Source organism: Labeo rohita, chromosome 25 (assembly GCF_022985175.1).
Source record: "Labeo rohita strain BAU-BD-2019 chromosome 25, IGBB_LRoh.1.0, whole genome shotgun sequence".
In the NCBI taxonomy this organism is placed as follows: domain Eukaryota; kingdom Metazoa; phylum Chordata; class Actinopteri; order Cypriniformes; family Cyprinidae; genus Labeo; species Labeo rohita.
The window spans coordinates 17,327,755-17,349,418 of NC_066893.1; the positions used below are offsets into that span (position 1 = coordinate 17,327,755).

Here is a 21,664-nt window from a genome sequence, read left to right on the forward strand (position 1 = left end):
TATGACTGGCTTTTTGCGAAATCAGTTTTATCTTTGTGTGCTCAACGCAACCCCAATTTCAATCAGCGTGTGTGCTCAAGCATTCGAAAACGTCAGCCTGCATATCGCAAAGGCATAAAGTGTGCAGTACTGGGGTGAAGATGGGTGTGTGTCCCCTTTATCCACCCTGCTGAGAGCTGGTAATAAGCTTTCAAACGCAAATGATCCTCCCCGCTCTGTCCACCGAACACTGCAATGCATCACCGATTCGCCAGTTATTTTCTAGTGCTCAGAATTTACGGATCCTCTATGACAACCGTGTCCAGAGAAATGAGGAAACCCAAAGCATGAAACATGATTTCAATATGCGATTGTACTACGCAAGAGGCAGTTGAAGCTAAGCCATAACAGACTTACGACAAACTCTGAAAGACCTTGTACGCTCAGGCCTGGTTTAATGAACTAGCAGCAAGACTTAAAATTAAATGTTTTATTTGTTCATAATTTCCCATCAGATTCTGTAAAGTATACCAAAATATTACGCAGCCAACATGGCATGTTATTGACCAGTAAAAGCTTGTCAGGCTTACAGCCAAATTTCCCCAGCTTAATAACCCAAACTTCACCTACACAGACTTAATGAATATGAGAACTGTCTGAGCGTCGTCTCTGATGGTTCATGCGTGAGTCGGGAACATTCTGGTCTCGGCTGGTCAAGGTTGTTCCTCTGCCGGATTTGGATCAGTGCCTCCAGACGAGACAGCTGACTTTATTTTCTGTAATTGAAAAGAGTTTGTGTGGGAGAGAAAGGGCTGCAAAACAGTGGGCCGTCAAGTCCAACTCTAATTAAGACAGGAGCTGCCATGGTGCTTTCCATTACACCAAACAGCTCCCTGGATCTGAGAACAGAAGCCGCATATAGCAGATTAGCTGACTTTAGAACAACCCGCCATGAGAAGAGACCGCGCTGACGGTCTGTCAGTATTCCAAATAATAAGTGTCTTTTATTTATGTTTACATTTTCATTTTGTTTTCTCTAACAGAGGGGTTTGATTTTATTGGACAGGTGCTGAAGTGAATATGACAGTTGTTGAAAACACTGTGGGTAGTCTTGCATATAATTGTGTTGTTCTCCAGCAAGATTTGCCGCACAGGGCTCTGTGTTCAAGGATTTGAAGGTGTCGGCCTGCATATTATTGGCAAAACAAAAAAGTAGTCATGATTACCCACTGTATTTTTCCAGACCACAAGGGGGTGTCATTTCTCCTGAATGTCCTGAAAGGTTAAAAAAAGCAAAACCTTTTGCCAATCCAACACTGGTTGGATAAACAAACCTCTGCATGCAAATAATGTGATTTTATCATTGCTTACTCTGTAATATTTACTCATAAATGCATATTGCTTGTCTTTATGGTGCTATATTTACTCTTGTTTGTTTTGCATTTGTGCAGATAACTAAAAAGTGTGCTTTCAAAAAAGACATTCACTTGTCAGACAAATGTCCAGCATATTGAATATCTTTGTCATTATCCATGCGCATGATTGCTTTTATTACAAAAAAGTATAAAGGTTTTGTTTGCGCAGAGAAAGCAATGTTTTTCAGCTCCTCTGGGGAGTTGACAGCTTTGTAGCGGAGCTTGTCTAAAAATTGCTGACAAACAGTTTGTGTGTAATCAACTATGTCATGAGACAATTTCAACGTCCAGCTCACTGCGTTGGCTGCCGAGTCTCTTGATGTGCTGTACTTATGCATTTTTTAGCACAATCCCACTCTTGGATATTGCCTTCGCAAAGACTGAAATTCTGTCCCCCACTGATCACCCACTGATGGAACACGTCCGGAGGGGATTGGCAGAAATGGAGGGACGTGGGTCTGTATGGCCGTCAATCCAGATGGCATCTGTTTGCGCAGAGCATGTCAAGTACATGTTCAGGTCTCGGGACAGGATTCACGCTGTTCCTCCTTAAAGAATTTGGACCCTGTTGGCGTGTTTGACATATTTAATGGCCTCTTGTAATACATTCAGCCCTCCTTCCAGCACAGTGTGTCATACTTTTGGGGGAGCGCAGAGAGCATTTTAAAGAGCCCGAAGCCCTTGACGAGAGAGTAATTGCCTGAACGTGTTTTGATATGTATGTGTGGAGATTTTTTGGAGCAATAACTGAGTGCACAATTTTGTAATAGGTCAGTGAAAAAGTACAGGGTCAAGAGCGAGGTTATGAATAATTCAGAATGTCCTCTTCAAGATGAGGCCTGCTATTGTGATGCCTCCATGTAACATTGCAAATCCCATCAGAAATCCCAGGCTGAATAAAATTCACACATAAATGTCTGTATATGACACGCACGCTTTTTGTAACTTCACAAAGCTTCTAGGTTAAAAGTATTTATAAAAGATGATTTTTATTTTGCTTATGCAGAATCACTGAAAATGAGGCTGAGTATTGAAAGGAGATTGAATAGTCGTTTGCACTTAAACGGGAGGCTTAATTACACATCCTAGATGAATGTAGTTGAAGGCTCATCCCTGTTGTTAATTAACTCAACACAACCATCATGACTCGGGGATCTCATAAATTATAGCCACTAGAAATATTATTTTTGTTCAGACGTGACCGTGATTTCAATCTGTATGACTTTTATGGACCACTAATAATGATGTATGCCAAACAAATCACTTTTAAGTGAGAGCAATCGCTTTTTCAGGCCGCTGCTCTTGTGCTTTGTTTAATTGAAAGAGAGTCATTACAAAAGCCATATCAGCCCTAATGCTACCAGAACAAGAGCTGTATATCAGGTTATTCTGAAAACATCAGTAAACGGTATAAGAAAAAGTCTTATTCAAATGCCATGCTTTTTTCTTCGTGATATCAACTTGCATTTTGCATAAAGCAAGATTCTTGACTTTAAAGGAGAAGTTCAATTCCATTACAAAAATGTACAGATAATGTACTCACCCCGTTGTCATCCAAGATGTTCATGCCTTTCTTTCCTCAGTCGTAAAGAATTTTTTTTTTTTTGAGGAAAACATTTCAGCAATTATCTCCATATACTGGGCTTCAGTGGTGCCCGCGAGTTTAAAATGCAGTTTCAATCCAGCTTCAAAGAGCTCTAAACGATCCCAGTTGAGGAAGAAGGGTCTTATTTAACAAAACAATCTGTCTTTTTCTAAAGAAAAATAAAAATGTATATACTTTTTAACCTCAAATGCTCATCTTGTCTAGCTCTGCATGCGTATGCATACTCTGTGTAATCTGTAATCGATGTAGGATGATTTTAAAGTTGGAGGAGAAAATGAGATGGGAGTTTTTCGACATACCCTAACTGTATTGACCCGGATTACACAGAGTGCACATGCACATGGTAGAGCTAAACAAGACAAGCATTTGAGGTTAAAAAGTATATATAATTGTTCTGTTTTTTTAAGAAAATGACCGATTGTTTGGCTAGATCGTTAGACCGTTATTCCTTGACTAAGATCATTTAGAGCCCTTTGAAGCTGCATTTAAACTACATTTTAGACGTTCAGACTCGCAAGAACCATTGAAGAATGCTAGATGTAGATAATTCGAAAAACATAATTTCTTTATGACATGAACATCTCGGATGACAACGGGGTGAATACACTATGTACATTTTTGTTCTGAAATTGAACTTCTCTTTTCCCTGGTGAAAAAAACAGCATATGCTGGTAGGTATGTTTTGATGCTGGTTAGGTATGTTTTGATGCTGGTTTAAGCTGTTCCTTTGCTGGTTTATGCTGGTCCTTTGCTGGTTTAAGCTGGTCCTTTGCTGGTTTATGCTGGTCCTTTGCTGGTTTAAGCTGGTCCTTTGCTGGTTTATGTTTAAGATGGTCCTTTGCTGGTTTATGTTGGTCCTTTGCTGGTTTAAGCTGGACCTTTGCTGGTTTATGCTGGTCCTTTGCTGATTTATGCTGGTCCTTTGCTGGTTTAAGCTGGTCCTTTGCTGGTTTATGTTGGTCCTTTGCTGGTTTATGCTGGTCCTTTGCTGGTTTAAGCTGGTCCTTTGCTGATTTATGCTGGTCCTTTGCTGGTTTAAGCTGGTCCTTTGCTGGTTTATGTTGGTCCTTTGCTGGTTTATGCTGGTCCTTTGCTGGTTTATGCTGGTCCTTTGCTGGTTTATGCTGGTCCTTTGCTGATTTATGCTGGTCCTTTGCTGGTTTAAGATGGTCCTTTGCTGGTTTAAGCTGGTCCTTTGCTGATTTATGCTGGTCCTTTGCTGGTTTAAGCTGGTCCTTTGCTGGTTTATGTTGGTCCTTTGCTGGTTTATGCTGGTCCTTTGCTGGTTTAAACCAGCAAATGACCATCTTAAACTAGCCTCAAAACATACCTAACCAGCATCCCAGCATCAAAACATACCTACCAGCATATGCTGTTTCTTTAGGGTTAACTGCTGTGTCACTTATTCTTTTACGCTATGATTTGTTTCTGTACAACTTTAACACTCATGAATCCATTGACAAATATTACCAACGGTTGTTTAATCATTCCAGTATAGCTTTATAGTGATTTTAATGAGTGAGCAATCCAATAACTTTTAAGATTTAGCGATATGAACGGCATCTCACATTAATACAATGTTTTGTTAATGAGTCATGACCCAAATTTACGTAGACTTAAATGTTGGGTCTCAACGTGTGTTAATGAAACGTAAATATGACCATTTAAGCAATGAATTTGTTTTTTAAATAAATGAACGGAAAGAGCGAAATGATGTGAGTTCTTAATGGCTGTGGACAGGTTAAAAGTAATGAGTCAGAGGAATTATTAATAGCTTGATGGAGATTCAGTAAAGTTCTGACAAATTTAGCGAATTCATTGGGAAACTCTTCTGCGTTTGTGAGAATTTTAAACGAATCTTTAAAAAGACTCGGTTAAATAAGTAATTTGCTTATAAAGCAGACTACGCTGGTTGCGTTAAATGTTTTTGATTCACTAAAAAGAACCGATTTGTAAGAGAAGAGCCATTTGTTCGTAAATCGGACTACACTAGCTTAATCATGCCTGCGTCTCAATATGCATACTATCCACCCTGTCTGCCCTAAATAGTATTGAAATTTACTAGTATCACATAGAATTTAGGGTGGATAGTATGCACATTGGGACGCAGGGCAGATGTATTTGATTTACTAAAAAGAACCGATTCGTAAGAGTCATTTGTTCGGTATCTGAAATACACTGAGCGCGCTGTGTTTTAACGCGCGAATCCCACAAAGAGAACTCAGTAGAAAGGCTTATTTTCTTGCCAACATTTTTCGGTCATGACCTTTATTCTCATCACATTCAATTCAACCAGCAAACTCAGGTAAAATATGACTTTTTGTACATTCATTAGTGAGGCTGCGTCTCATATAGTTCAAATGATGACAGCACTATTTGTTTAGCTCTGATTCAAATGGAATCGCCTGCTTTATGTAAGACACTTTGAGAATGTGTAATTTCCTGGCTAATAACCCTGGTGAAAAAACAGCATATGCTGGTAGTTGTGTTTTGATGCTGGGATGCTGGTTAGGTATGTTTTGATGCTGGTTTATGGTGGCCCTTTGCTGGTTTATGCTGGTCCTTGACCAGCAACATGACCAGCTAAGGACCAGTATAAACCAGCAAAGGACCAGCATAAACCAGCATCAAAACATACCTAACCAGCATCAAAACATAACTACCAGCATATGCTGTTTTTTTTCACCAGGCAAGTTGCCACAGGTTTATTATAGAGCAATAACTTTTCAAAAAATTATCTTAGGCAGAAAAATATGGTTTTATTATAGCCTTATAGAGGGTTTGCACTTGCACCTTGATTTGGTCAGTTACCCGGATATGCAGCCATAATGGCGATACTCGGATGTAAACAACAGCATGGATTGCACAGTTAATGTAGATACTACTAAATACATTGTTTTGCTAATTTATGCTGTCTAAACCATGAAAAAAAACATGTGAAAGCTGCTAAATCATATAGAGAAGGACTTAGTAAGCAGGAAAGGGCGCAATATTTTGACAAACTAAAGTTAATAGATGGTAAAGACACATACGAGCAGTATTAATTAAGATATTAGTCTATTATTTCACCTACCTAGCTGGAAATGATAAGAACAACTGCGAATGTTGTGCAGATTTTTGCCCTGGAAATCCTGCTTCAGTTTGGCCAACAACAAACGCCTTTTATTCCTCAGACAGTTCTCCTTGATTTGTTGTATAATTTTTGGCAGTCTGTAGTAATCCAAATGTTTTTCCTAGTCCGACCAATTAGTACAGCCCAAAACACGACAATAATTGACCATTTTCAGCAGCAACTATCAGAAAAGTATGCAGATTTAGTTTAGTTCAGTGGCATTGTTTACATTCAGTGCTGCCAATATGGCCGATATATGCTTTTTACTGTTTGTCAATGTAGACAGACTTTGTTTTTCATACTTGCGTTTTGAAAATACATATGTTTAGTTAAAATGCTGTTTTTTTATTGTGAAAAAAAAATCACCTCTAAAAGAACCCATTTATATCAACGTTACATTAAAGTCTAATTATGTTACGAGATATCATATAAAGTCCATGTCACAGTATGTTCTCTCAGCATCCTACGCTGAGGAAAAACTGAAATCCTATTCCCTGAACTGTAGCGCGTCTCCTCCACCTACTGATGGAACAGGTCTGAAGGGGACCCTAGTGATTGGCAGAAATGAAGGGCCAAGGGTTTGTGTGGGCGTTGATCCAGATGGCATTCTGTTGCTTAGTGCAGAGAGCATGTCAAGTCCAGGCTACCTGGAGGACACGCTCAGGTCTCAGGACAGGAATATCATCCTATTCCTACTCAAAGATTTTGGATCTGTCCTTGGTGTGAAAGAGAAAGGAGGAGCCAGACATTTTTAATGGCCTCTTGTAATACATTCTGCCCTTCTTCTAGCACAGTGTTTTTTTGGGGGAGCACAGAGAGCATTTTAAACAGCCCGAAGCCCTTGACGAGGGAGTAATTGCATGAATGTGTTTTGATATGTATGTGTGGAGATTTTTAGCTTCAATAAATGAGTGCACGATGTTGTAATGGGTCAGTGAAAAGAACAGGGTCAAGAGCACAGTTATGAATAATTCAGAATGTCCTATTCAGGATGAGGCCTGCTATTGTGATGTCTCCATGTAACATTGCAAATCTCATCAAAAGTCCCGGGCTGAATAAAATTTCCTGTAAACATGTCTGTGTATGACATACACTTTCTGTTGCTTCTTATGTGCCTCAGGTCTCAAAGCGTCTAGGTTAAAAGTATTTATTTAATTTTGCTGATGCAGAATCACTAAATATGAGATTGAAAGGAGATTGAATAGTCGTTTGCACTTAAACGAGAGACTTAATTACACATTCTAGATGGCTATAGTTGAAGGCTCATCCCTGTTGCTAATTAACCCCACATGACCATCATGACTCTGAGATCTCATGAATTATAGCCATCGGAAATATTATTTTTGTTCAGACGTGAGCGTGATTTCAATTCGTAAGACTTTTATGGACCACTAATAATGATGTATGCCAAGTAAATCGCTTTTAAGTGAGAGCAATCGCTTTTTCAGCCCACTGCTCTTGTGCTTTGTTTAATTGAAAGAGAGTCATTACAAAAGCCATAGCAGCCCTAATGCTACCAGAACAAGAATCGTAATGACTTCACGGCAGATAAGTGTACTGAATATAAGATGTGAGGGCGTTCAGTGACATTTGATTCATGGGTGGTCAAGCCATTAATGGAGATTTTGTTTGTGTTAAGAAATGACTGAAATCGTTATGGTCTTAAGTCATACAAGGTTAGTCCAAACAATGGCATCATGATTTTTCTCGGTTATATTGAAAGTGACATTAACAAAAAGGAAGGTTTTACTGAAATCACATTAAGTTTTATTCAAAGTAGGCTTAACAATTTATATAAACGCAAAAAGATTCTCCAATTTAAAAATGCCTTTTTTGAACTAGCAATGACAAAGCCACAGCAGAACCAAGCAACACAGTAATCATGTTCTTTTCCTGAATGATTCAATGTTTTTGAATCGCTTGAGTAAATGATTCAATGTTTCGTTTAAAAAGACAATTACTTAAAGGAATAGTTCACCGAAAATGAAAATTCTGTCTTTAATTACTCACCCTCATGCCGTTCCAAACCAGTAAGACCTTCGTTCATCTTCGAAACACAAATTAAGATATTTTTGATTAAATGCGAGAGCTTTCTGGCAGAACTTAATTTTACCAAGCGTAACATGTTCCTGGATCAACATCTTTGTTAACCCTGGAATAACACTGTGATTTAACCAATCAGATTTGAACCAGTTTATAGTTTTGTGAAGTTTAGAATTTACAATCAGTGTTTGGTGCTTGTATCACATCAGTGTTATTCATCTAGCATTTCCTTTGATTTTAGGGATTACTCATGGTTAAAGGAGAAGTCCACTTCCAAAACAAAGATTCACATATAATGTACTCACCTCCTTGTCGTTCAAGATGTCCATGTCTTTCTTTCTTCAGTCGTAAAGAAATGTTCTTTTTGAGGAAAACATTTCAGCATTTTTCTCCATATAATGGACTTATTTGGTGCCCGATTTCTGAACTTCCAAAATGCAGTTTAAATGTGGCTTCAAACGACCCCAAATGCAGTTGTAAACGCTCGTCTTGTCTTACTCTGCCTGGACTGTTTTTTGTCCGGTTTATGACAGTTAGTGTATGTTGAAAAACTCCCATCTCATGTTCTCCCTGAACTTCAAATTTGTCCTATATCGCTTATTTTTTGTTAAGGGGGTTTGATCTTCTTTGCATGTTCACTTCTGCAGTGATGTACAATGATTTTGAAAAGTCTTTTGAAGTTGAGGGAGAAAATAGGACTGGAGTTTTTCGACATACCTCTTGAATCACAATACACAGAGTTCAGGGAAAGAAAGGCAAGACAAGCGTCTAAAAAAAATGTATTTAAATTTTATTTTTTTAATGAAAATAACCGATCATTTCGCTAGATAAGACCCTTCCTCCTCACCTGGGATCGCATGAAAACTGTTTGAAGCCACATTTAAACTGCATTTTGTAAAAATTGTACATTCAGTAAAAGTACAGATATGTATAATAAAATATTACTCCAGTAAAAGTAAAAGTACTCCTTTTTCAGTTTAATTTTTTTTTGAAAGTACAAAAGTACTTTGCAATTTTATATAGGCTACCTAATTTAATTTTATCTTAGCATATATTTTTTATAATCCTACTTCTCAAATTACCTGTGATTTTCCCAAAATAACCCCTATATGGAGTCAAGATATATTTTTGTAGTTGATATAGACTATGTTCATGCGTACCTGAGAGAAAACAGATTTTCACCAGTAAGAAAAAATGTTTTAAAACTTGTTTTGCAGAATGTCACAGTTATATATGATATGAGAATAAGGCCTGAAATTATGAAGAACATTTTAAGGAAAATATAATTATATTTTCATAATGATTTTTTTTCTCAAACCTTGTCTGTGGTGTAAAAACACCCCTAACCAAATGCACTCAGAGGGCATCACTTCCCACTTTGGTAATTACTGTAGTTACCATGTTCTGAACATCACATCCTTTCTTTTTTCCTCTGATGTAATCTATCTGGGTGGTTGTATAAATATATTTGGACTTTATATCTAAAAATGACCTCACCAGCACCAGCAAGCTTGTTTGCTTAACTGTTAGCATCAGCTAACAGTATTTACTTATTTTCAGTATGGTTATGAATAAGCATTCATATCTGTCTACTCTGCTAGTTGATCCAAACAATATAAAAATGTATACTGTTGATAAACAATATAAAAACAGACGTCACATAGGGCTAAATGTGCATCAGTTTCGTTTTTTGACCTAAAACATAGAGACACTGATGCTGATGTGTCTGCATTCAAGCATTTCAGTGGGCTTAAACAGATCACCCTTTACATCAGATTTAGATTACAAACAACTGACAGTTTTGACCTAAATATTATATTCAGTTACAATAATTAATCCTAAAATTTGACATTAGTAACTTACTTAACAAGATATCCCAGTTCATACTTGTGAATTTAGTTCACTGGAGACTTGCTCTAAATGGATCATTTGAATGAGTTGTCGACTCCAGAACAGCTGCAATCGGATCATTCAAATTTGTGAATTAATTATTTGGTGCAATTTGTGAACCGATTTAAAAGGTTCATTAAAAAGAATTAGTTTGTTCTTCTGCTGCTTATGAAATTATGAAATATAGTGAAGTAAAAATTACGATCTAATGCTTTGGATAGAAAAGTAAAAGTAATAGTTACTCAAAATAAAACTACTTCAGTAAAGTTCAGATACTTGAAAAATGTACTTAAGTAGAGTAACAGAGTAAAACTACTTTGTTACTGTCCACCACTGCACTGTAAAAAACAATTTGTTGAGTCAACTTAAAATAGTTTGTAACCTGGCTGCCTTAAAATTTTAAGTTCAGTCAACTCAGAAAAAGTTTATTCAACTTGAAATGTTAAATTATACTAAGTGACAAGTTAGATATTTGAGTTGAATCAACTTAAAATTTTAAGGTAGCTGGGTTACCCATCTGTTAAGTTTAGCAAACACAAATATCTAAGTTGTTACTTAGTACAACTTAACATTTCAAGTTGACTAAACTTATTTTAGTTGACTGAACTTAACATTTTAAGGCAGCAGGGTAACAAATTATTTTTAACTGACTCAACAAATTGTGTTTTTTATTTTTTTTACAGTGTACCCTCGGCAACAGTGTATAAGTAGCCCAGATTTGGCAACACTTGATATGGTCAAGGCAAATTTTTTAGATTAAAACGTTGAGGGTCAACAAAATATGTTGACTTATGAACACATCTAACTTAGCAAAATGAGGACGTGCAAGCACAGCTACCATGTTCAAGCCCAGAGAGGTAGTAAGAACATCATTAAAATAGTACATGTCCATGTAAAGCTCTCGGATTTCATCAAAAATATCTTAATTTGTGTTCTGAAGATGAACAAAGGTCTTACAGGTTTGGAACAACATAAGTGTGAGTAATTAATGACAGAATTTTCATTTGTGTGTGAACTATTCCTTTAACACTTACTTGAGAATTAACCAAGGTTTGAATAAATGATTCAGTTGACTAATTCATAAAGACAACCACTTGTCATCAGTTGCTGGATGTGTTTTTTATTCATGGTTGCAAGGTTGTAACCTTTAATTTATCAATGTAAATTTGAGATTTTTATTGCCAATATTTTCTGCCAAGCTAAAATAGAATGTTTAATCATAACATTGGTAGTTTGGTGGTGGCTTTATTGAATCTGAAACCTTAATCAAAGTAAATCAACTTTGCCCGAGGCATGTGCAGTGTTCTTTTAGTGATATTATTATATTTTCCAAAACTTCAAAACTCATAACACCATATGATAAATACTGTCCAAGGTTGTTTCATCATTCACCACAATTAGGCTTTATAGTGACTTTAATGAGTAATTCATTAAAGTAATGATTTAGAAATTGGCACATCACTTTAATACATGGCCATCATCATCTGCTAAGTCATATTCATGGCTTTTTTTCATTGTCTGTGAAAAGCTAGACATTTTCTTTCAATGGACTTTCTTAATGATGGAATCAAAGCTCAATTGAAGCACTATATTGGATTCCCATATATATATACATACCAGGGGACCAAGAAGGCAAAGCCGTGATGGTGTTTTGCGCTCCCACAGTAATGATCTTCTCTCATTTGCAGTGCCCTCGCCGCTGTCTCTTTGTCTCATGAGGGAGACTCTCGCATTACTCTTTTCCTCTAAAAAGCTTAACCTGCTTTACCTGATGCTCCAAGCAGCTCAGCCGCATGACAAAAATAATGTTTAGAGCCACCTTAAACATTGAGGACATTTGGGGCAGAGCGTGTTTCTTTACATAATGCGCTTTTGAGAAACCAAGGGCTTTGTGTCTTTCCCGAGCTAACTTAATTCCAGCTTTGCATGCTGGTTTTTAGGGCCTGAAAAGAAACTCGATTTTCTTCGTATGAGTCACAGTATGAACTGCCTTCTTAGACATCGTTCAAAGGCATAGTCTCATAGTTTCAAATTGTATTATATCAGCACAATCAGGTCCTCATAGCCATCATTCAATACTTTAAGCGTTATTAAAATCACCCTTTCTCATCCCGAAAATCTCACCACTCCCATTGCTTTACATTAGAAGGATCGTTTAGTGAAAATACATCACCTTCCTATAATTACTTTGCCCTCTATTGGAATGGAACTCTTTCCATTCATTTATTAAGTGCTACAGTTTACTTAAATCACTGGCATCCTTTGCTCTTCTCCGCCTCTTCCTCTTTTCTCCCTCCCTCTTGTTCCCTAAATAGATGCATTTCTAGCTGTCAGCAGAGTTTGTGGGACAGACTGAATTATGGAATCATACAAGCTTTTGGTGCTTTAATGGTTTTTCTATGGAGAAGATTACAGAAACAACACAAAGAGCCTATGCTGGATTAGGGCAGATACATTACATTGTGATGGATCGCAGAGCCAGGATTTGGCAGTCAAACGGAGCATAAAAGATGTCCATTTTTAGAAGCATCCTATCAAACCCATCCCACCTGAGATCCATCAAATGCTCTTTTAATTGGAAAGCTTTCATCCAGGCTTTGATGCTGAGTTTTTGACGTGGCTACTGAAGATGATTCAATTTAAAAACATTTTTTTTAAGGTTTATTTTTGTCGTCTTTTGCTTTTATTGTAACAGGACAGTGTAGAGGAGACAGGAAGCGAAGTGGGAGAGAGAAGGGGGCGGGATCGGAAAAGTCTTCGAGGTGGGGTTAGAACTCGGGATGCCCGGAAATGTATTTTTTGAACTGGTTTTGTCTTTACGATGAAAGTCAATGGGGTCCAAAACAACTATGGATCATATTGTCCTTCATTGTATGGACAAAAACAGTTTTTGAATTACACATTTTAACCAGGCCCAGAAGGAATCTGCAAACCTTTTCTGCACAGATTTTAGGACATAATCTGCACAAACGGACTTGTTGAAGAGAACTAGATGCTTAGGTAAAGGCATAAATAATATATGTTCAGCTATTCTTTTTATTTTTCAGATTTTCAGATAATTAGTCATCAAAGTTTCTTGTAATATTTCAACATTATTTTCATAATATTTCGACGTTATTCTCGTAATTGCAACTTTATTCATGTAATATTTCGACTTTATTCTCGTAATTTCAACTTTATTCTCGTAATATTTCAACTTTATTATCAAAATATTTTGACTTTATTCTTGTAGTATTTCAAATTTATTCTCATAATATTTTGTCTTTATTCTCATAATATTAAGTCTTTATTCTCAAAACATTTTGACTTTATTCTCGTAATATTTCATCTTTATTCTCGTAATTTCGACTTTATTGTAATATTTCAAGTTTATTCTCGAAATACTTTGACTTTATTCTTGTAGTATTTCGATTTTATTCTCGTAATATGAAGTCTTTATTCTCGTAATTTCGTCTTTATTCTCGAAACATTTTGACTTTATTCTCGTAATATTTCATCTTTACTCTCGTAATATTTAGTCTTTTTTCTCATAATTTCGACGTTATTCTCAAAATTTTTCGACTTTATTCTCGTAATATATTTTTATTCTCGTAAGATTTTGTCTTTATTCTCGTAATTTCAACTTTATTCTCGAAATATTTAATCTTTATTCTCAAAATATTTTGACTTTATTCTTGTAGTGTTTCGATTTTATTCTCGTAATATTTCGACTTTATTCTCATAATATTTCAACTTTATTCTTGTGATATTTCATCTTTATTCTCATAATTTTGACTTTATTCCCGAAACATTTCGACTTTATTCTTATATTTCAAATTTATTCTCGTAATTTGACTTTATTCTCGTAATATTTTGTCTTTATTCTCATAATTTTGACTTTATTCTCGTAATTTTGACTTTGTTCTCATAATATTTAATCTTTATTCTCGTAATTTTGACTTTATTCTCGAAATATTTTGACTTCATTCTCGTAATGTTTCGTCTTTATTCTTGTCATTTTGACTTTATTCTCAAAATATTAGGACTTTAATCTCGTAATTGTAGAATTTTCCATTTTTTTTTTTTTTTTTTTTAACGCGGCACTGATACGCTGTTGTAGAACACAATGTGAAGAACTATTTTTGTCTATGCAATGAAAGTCAGTGGGGTCCAAAATTACTTTGAATCATATTGTCTTTCACTGTATGGACGAGAACAATTTTTGAATTTCAAATTTTAAATGTTGTGTTCCACAGAAGAAGGAAGGTCATACAGATTAAAAAAAAAAATGCAATGTCATTTTTGGGTGAACTGTTCCTTCAAATCGATTATAAAATGAATCATTCAAGTACATGCGGTATTTCATTCTTTCCTTCCTTTCGGCACAAACACACTTTTCTATATGCAAATGAGGCGTAGAAAATTGGCACTTATTGCCTGGCACAATTAACCTTGAGCTAAAAGCTTGAAGTAAACTGTATTTTATTTTGCAATATTTTATGTTCAGTATATGTGTCGCCCCTGTCGTTTTATGCAATACAGACCTTAGACTGCATAAATACATACTGTACAATGAATGAAATGTTCAAAGCTGTTCAAATCACCCTCGCTTCCCCCCCAAGGAAAGAAAGCGGCGAGCTAAACCGCCGCTCAGGAGGCCGAGAAGGGCCTAAAACAGGATGATCCCGGCTCTTGAGTGGGATGCTAATGATGATAAATGGTGTATGTGTGGATTAATGAGAACAGAGGACCAGACGGGGGGAACCGGGAGTTCCGGGAGAAAATCTTTGCTCCGTCTCGCGCTAGACGCGAAGAGCTCAATCGTCGGTGACGGTACTTCACTGTTTGCCCTTGAAAAGCAGGTCCAGTAATTATCTCTCCCCTGTGCAGAAAAGGGGGAAGGGACAGACCTGCCTGGAAGCTTCCTCATAATTACATGCTGCCTCTCCAGTAGGATCAGATGAGATGATTTTACCTGTGAACCATCTGTGTTATACTCCACAGTTATTGGTGAGAGAGGATAGCAAGCAGACTCGGGATTTTTTAGTAACTGGAACAGTCTCGTGGGTGTGCAGCATTATCTCAAGGACAGGAATGAAAAGAAGAATGACTTATGAACAGAGGTCCCATAGGCGTTTGTTGTATCGCATGATTTTTTCATGACTTTTCAAATTGTACATAACCAAGCCCAGAAGGAATCTACAAATATTTTCTGCACAGATTTTAGAACATATCTGCAAAACTGACATTAAACAGTACTAGACACTTAGCTAAAGGCATAAATTATAAGCCTATATATATATATATATACATATATGTAACTTGTGACTATTTTTGAATTCTTCCGATCATCAAAGCACGGTAAATATTGGTCACAGACACAGCTGATTACTTATTAAATCTCCCACATATCATGTTTTCATGCCATTTTAAGTCTTATTTTGACGTAACAAAGTGGTTATATCTAACTATGTGGGTTGTTTACTTACTTTTTTATTAGTCTTCCAATTAACACCATTTTATTGATTTGCAGATGCGGAATGTGCACAAACACAAAAGGCGGGACTTATCGCATGTACCAATTACAGCCAAACATAACCAGTCATATCTAATCAAATCTTCCTGTAGGCCTATACTAGTATTATGATTTTAAAAACATCATTTTATAGATATTTTTGTGGCACTTCAAATCATATTATCTTGTTAAAAATATGAAATAGTTCTGAGCAGAACTTAACTTGAAAAATTGGACATTTCCATGACTTTTCTTTAAATTTTAATGACTTGTACACTACCAGTCAAAAGTTTTTGAACAGCAGGAGTTTTAATTTTTAATAAAATAAATATTTTACTATTTAAAATAACTACTGTTTAAAATGTAATTTATTCCTGTGATCAAAGCTAAATTTTCAGCATCATTACTCTAGTAGTTTTATTTAACAGAGATGCTTTAAACTGATCAAAAGTGATGATAAAGACATTTATAATGTTACAAAAGATTTCTATTTCAGATAAATGCTGTTCTTCTGAATTTTCTATTCATCAAAGAAACCTGAACATTTCTAAGTTTTCAACATAATAATAATAATAAATGTTTTTGAGCGGCAAAACAGAATATTAAAGGATTATGTGACTGGAGTAATGATGCTAAAAATTCAGCTTTGAAATACAGGAATAAATTATATTTAAAAATATATTCAAATAGAAAACAGTTATTATATATAGTAAAAATATTTACAAATTTTACTGTTTTTCCTACACTGCAAAAAATGCTTTTCTTAGAATTTTGTCTTGTTTCGAGCCAAAATATCTAAAAATTCTTAAATCAAGAAGGATTTTCTAGACAAGCAAAAATTATTGTCTTGTTTTCAGAAAAAGACATCAAATTAAGTGAGTTTTTGCTTAGAACAAGCAAAATAATCTGCCAATGGGGTAAGAAAAATAATCTTATTTCAAGATGAAAACGAGATTATTTTGCTTACCCCATTGGCAGATTATTTTGCTTGTTTCAAGCAAAAACTCACTTAATTTTGACTTGCTTTTTCTGAAAACAAGACAATCATTTTCGCTTGTATAGAAAATCCTTCTTGATTTAAGAAGTTTTAGATATTTTGGCTGGAAACAAGACAAGAAATCTAAGTAAGAAGCATTTTTTGCAGTGTATGCTTCTGATCAAATAAACACATGCTTGGTGAGCAGAAGAGAATTCAAAACATTAAAGATCTTACTGTTCAAAAACTTTTGACTGGTGTATGTTAATTTCTGTTTCCACATTAACATGTTTCAAAATCATTTCCCTGTGTGAATGCTGATACCAGTTTTTTACCAACAAGAGGTTTGTTACCTTCTGTGGTTTGAAATATTCTTTTCTTGTGTCTGTTATTTTATGTATGCATTTATTTAATTCCTTACTTATTTTGTTGGGTTTATTAGTGGAAATGTTTCTGCTCAGTATTCAAATAAAACCAAATGCAGTGCTTATAAGGATCTGGCACATTTGTGTCTTTCTCATTTAAAACTGACAAGTCACCTTTACTGACATGTCTTTGTATCGCCCAGATATTTATCAGGTATCTGGTTTTTACAGAATGTAGATAACAACAAAGTAAGCGTTTATGATACTAACCCCAAATTCTGTGCTTTATGTTAGCACATAAAGCAGAAAATTACAATTCAGTGTAATCATACAGATGCATTTCACAAAGCTTCAGCCTCAAATTAAAAGAAGATTAAATTAAAAAACCAACTCTACGCAAACAGATAATCCAAACATGAGCAGCGCAGTCCAATTTCGCTTCAATTAACACTTTGATAGGCCACATTAATCACGAGCTGCAACAATTCGGGCTGTATCTCTTCAGCATGTCCCTAAACAAAACACTGCAAAAGAGGGGAACAAACGAGCAGATAAAGCAAATTGGATTGGAAATTTAGTCCCCCAAATGACCATGTAAATTATTGCCCATGCAAATCGTCCCAGTGTTAAGCATCAAAAAAGAGAAAGGATATGCTTGCCGTCCAGCAAGGATAATTAAGTTCCAGAGTCGCCGGAGTCTATCAAAAAGGCAATGCGGCAAATGGACAGTGCAGAGCTAGTGAATGCATTACTTTGAAGACACAACAGCGTGGCCGTGCATTGTTGTTGACGCATGCCTCCAGCTTGAATGCTGCTTCTTGGTGTATGAACATGAAGTGAAATTCAAGTAAAATCCCTCAGAGACCGGCCAAAAGCCAGCGCAGCACTTTCATTGTAAACATGGCCGCAGGAGAAATGAATGGAAATGTGTTCTGAAGGCGTTTTTGAATTTGCAGTCCTGAATAAGATATAAGCAACATGAAGTTGTAAGTGTCTCAAGAGACTCATCTTTTCGAAGCATTGAAATTGCATTCAGCGTTTCTATAACCACCAGGAATCTCTCCTTTACTCGACCATATAGCGGCCCCCGAATGTGTTTAGGCTTTCGGTTAGAGGCAGATGGGTTTTCTTTTCACTGGGCTAAATTATTATTGATTTAGACGCCGAATCCCTTTCACTTGAAAGGTAAAAACACACAAGTGGGAATAATTTGAGCAATTTGCCCTGCACCGTTGCACCACGTACAAAAAAAGGAGTGATAACGGATAATTTCATTTTCCTGGTATATGGCTTTGTTGGAAGCCTTTTCAAACGATATTCATAAATGCACTGCGCTCGAACATGCATTTTATGAAAATGAAATGCAGTCATCAAATGCACTTTTCTTCATTAAAACGAATCAAAAGATATGCTGCTGTAATGCAGCTTGAAGTATTTCACATTTCATTTTCTGTTTTTCTTTGTGCACCATTTCCTCTAATTGCCATCGCTGAATCATTTTGAGAGAACTTTATGAAGTCGTCTTGATAAAAGGTGACATTTTCCCAATATTTCTCTTTTCTCAACTCTTTCTTTTATTCAGATCGATGGCTGCAAACCTCCCATTCCCTGGTTTTCGCTGCCCCCGATGTTCAGAGTTGCTCTAGGCTCATTTGAATTTCAACAAGAAGCCAGTTGACGCTTATGTCAGTCTACACAGATTAATGGAGTGGAGCTTTCCTCACAGTGTGCGGGCAAACACAAGGCCCTGAATGTGTAAACAAGAAGCACAGACTCAGTACATCAGCCCAGATAAAGGTCTTCCACACAGAGTGCCAGTGTACTAAGGGATACAATCCGTGCGGCTGCCTCAGAAAATAATCATGAGGGTTGCATTTCAAAAAGCTGACTGTCCTCGATTTCTCCTCTAGCCCTTCGCATCAAATCACTTCTAGTTCGTATTCAAGTTTTGCCTTACTCTTTCCAGGAAAGGCAAGACACAACTGCAATATTAACTAGCGCTTGGGCACCCAAAGGCGAGGCCTGGATTGATCATAATTTTGCTTTGCGAGCGACCTTGTTGATTTAAAATCTCTTGCTCTTTGACATCGCAAAGATCTAAAAGCCTCTGATTTTAAAATGTTCCGGATCAATGAACCGTTTAAGTTTTTGCTTCCTCTTAGTTTAGACGGGAGGAGCTTTTTTGCACCCTGTGGTTTTTCAAAGATCCAGTGTCATAGAATACTGTAATTTTAAAGGGAAGTCAATGTGAGCGGAGAATGCTAAGTGCCTCTGTAGCGATTCACCATCTGTGGAATTAATTGTCTGTAAAAAGTTGAATGCTGGGGGAAGGAGGGGTTGAATTGATTCTCATCGATTCGCTCCAAGGCTTTGATCCATGAGAAAATGCCTTGTAATCATGCTTCAGGAGCCATAAACGAGACTAAGAGCGAAGTCATTAATAGCGATGTTTTTTAGAAATAGCGTTCTATAAAACCCCCTTGGGGTGATAAAGCGGTAGCATAGCTGTAAGTTTAAGCACCGTAGCCCTTTATAGGCTACTGTTTTCATAAGCCCTCAAACATATCAGCTGAGTTCAGGAAACAGCAGAAAATGAGAGGCCAAAATGGAGGCTTATGGGAATTTTTAGATGATACCCTTCATTTGCTCATCATTTCAAGTGCATTCATGTTTTTTTCCATAAAACATAAAGCATTTTTTATTGTTTTAAATTATTGCTTTTATACAACAGTTCAGTAAACAAGCATTTTAGACACAATCAGTTTCATTTACAAAACGAACATACGACAGAAAATTGGGCGTACGGTCGTTTCTATGCAACTTGTAATTTATCAGTTTGGACGTGAGCGGTGGCTGCGATCAAATCTCATGTCAGGTCTCAGCTTGTGTATGCAAGTTTTCGCACGTTAAAAAATAATTATGACCTCACAATGTGTTTACACACTGTTTCCGAAACTTTTGGCCGTCATAAAAAAGTTCAGATCAGGTTCGATTTTTTGTTTTCGCATCCGTAGCAAACATTTTGAAAGAAAAGGTTGACAAATACAAAAAAAAAAAAAAACGAAAAAATGCATACGAAATTTTCAGACTCAATGTGCAATGACCTTTAGCATGAACTGTAAAAGGTAATGCAATGTTAACTTAATAAATTTATGTTCATCTTATTTGTTTCTGTTGATATTACTCAGTTTGATTGAGTTTTTATTCTTTTCTGTTACTTAAAGCATTGCAATTAATTTCACTAAACTTAATTTCTTTGTGTTCAGTGAAAAAGACAAAAATGTGGCTAGTTTCTGTGATATAAAAGAGACAATTGTACATCTTTTTTTGTGAATGTGTCTGTGAAATTTTTTTTTGGAATAAGTTATGTACCCATCTCTCAGAAAAAAACAAAAAACAAAGAACAAATGTTAGAGTAGGCTATGTATTAACACTTTTGATATTTGACTCTAACTCCCATATTCAATATATTGTTACTCTTTTTATTATTCTTGGCAACTTTTTGTTCATAAATTTTTGGGTAAGAGCCCACTAATGTCAGTTGTTATGTTTTGTCTTTGATGGACATTAAAAAACGTCAAAAGTCAAAAGCTTTCAGTGTCTAACCTTGTATAATTTTCCCCTTCTGGTTTATGTTATTTATTTATTAATTTATTCATTTTTATTTTATTTATTTGTTTTAGTTTCTTCCTTCTATTGTTTTTTTTTGTCCTCTATTGTTTTGATATTGTTATAGCAATGTACTTGTTATGAAGTATGGTGTGTGATGGTGCACGCAACCGTGAATATGGTAGATGTTAATTCTGTATATTACCAAAGACTAAAAATAATACCACCGTGATAGATAGCCTTGTTCATATAAGACTTAAAATGTGAAAAGATCTCCAATGATGTGTACGTACATGTTGATGAGAAGAAGACGACAGATCCGACAGCTGGATTTGAGACACGCTGTTCGTGTTTTGCTGCGTGACCTCATACTCTAAACACTTTGCACTTGAGAATGACGCGAACCCTAACACAGGCTTCCAGATGTGAGGTCAGAGCTGGCGACAGGGGCTGTAGAGGACGTTGTTTGTCCCAGTCGATAATGCAGAGGCGCCATCGTGCCCCTGCCTGTCAGTGGCAGCTGTTTGCATTGGGCCATGTGTATGCATGGCAAAGACACTTAAACAGTTCTAGCGCTGCAGAGCTGTCACTGTTTGTCACGTTCACGCAGAGCGGGACTGTCTTTGAAAGAACGCCAGGCCGGAGGACATGAGCTGGAGCAGAGGTTAAAATAACCTACTGAAACAGACGCACAGAACAGGATGGCAGCCTGATGGTAATTGGCGGATCACGTTGGCTTCCTCTGGTGCTCTTTTAATGGGGGAAGTTGATCCACTTAATGTCGAAGCTCAATATCTGAACGTGCCACAGGATACTTTAGGAGCGATTAGAAAGCGATTGGCAGCTGAAATCCCTGCAGACTCTAAAACAACATGTGTCTTGATTTTGTAGCCTTGCGTTAATCGTGTTTTACCCTTTGATGTACACATCCAAAAGCTACTGGTTTTTCCCTTATAAGCAATTACATGTGTGACCAGGGTCCAATCACACATGGTGGTGCATCAGGACCAGCGGAAACAATTTGATTGCCTTTTTTTACAGCCATTTTGTCTGCTCTGAAAGAAAAGAAGAGAGGCCACTTAAGACCATTTTCTAAGACTAGCCATGTCGCTGTCGGATTACAGTGATTTTCTGTCATTCTCAGTCTGGGCTGGATTATGGGTAAATCCCACGAG

General features: G+C 36.4%; 1 long non-coding RNA gene across 1 annotated transcript in view; it reads left to right on the forward strand.

The window, feature by feature from the left end:
* Positions 1–5,168: 5,168 nt before the first annotated feature.
* LOC127157142 (uncharacterized) overlaps positions 5,169–21,664 on the forward strand; it is a 54,081-nt gene continuing 37,585 nt past the window's right edge. The window contains exon 1 of the long non-coding RNA XR_007825834.1: positions 5,169–5,305. This is a non-coding gene — a long non-coding RNA (uncharacterized LOC127157142). The remainder of the gene's footprint in view (positions 5,306–21,664) is intronic.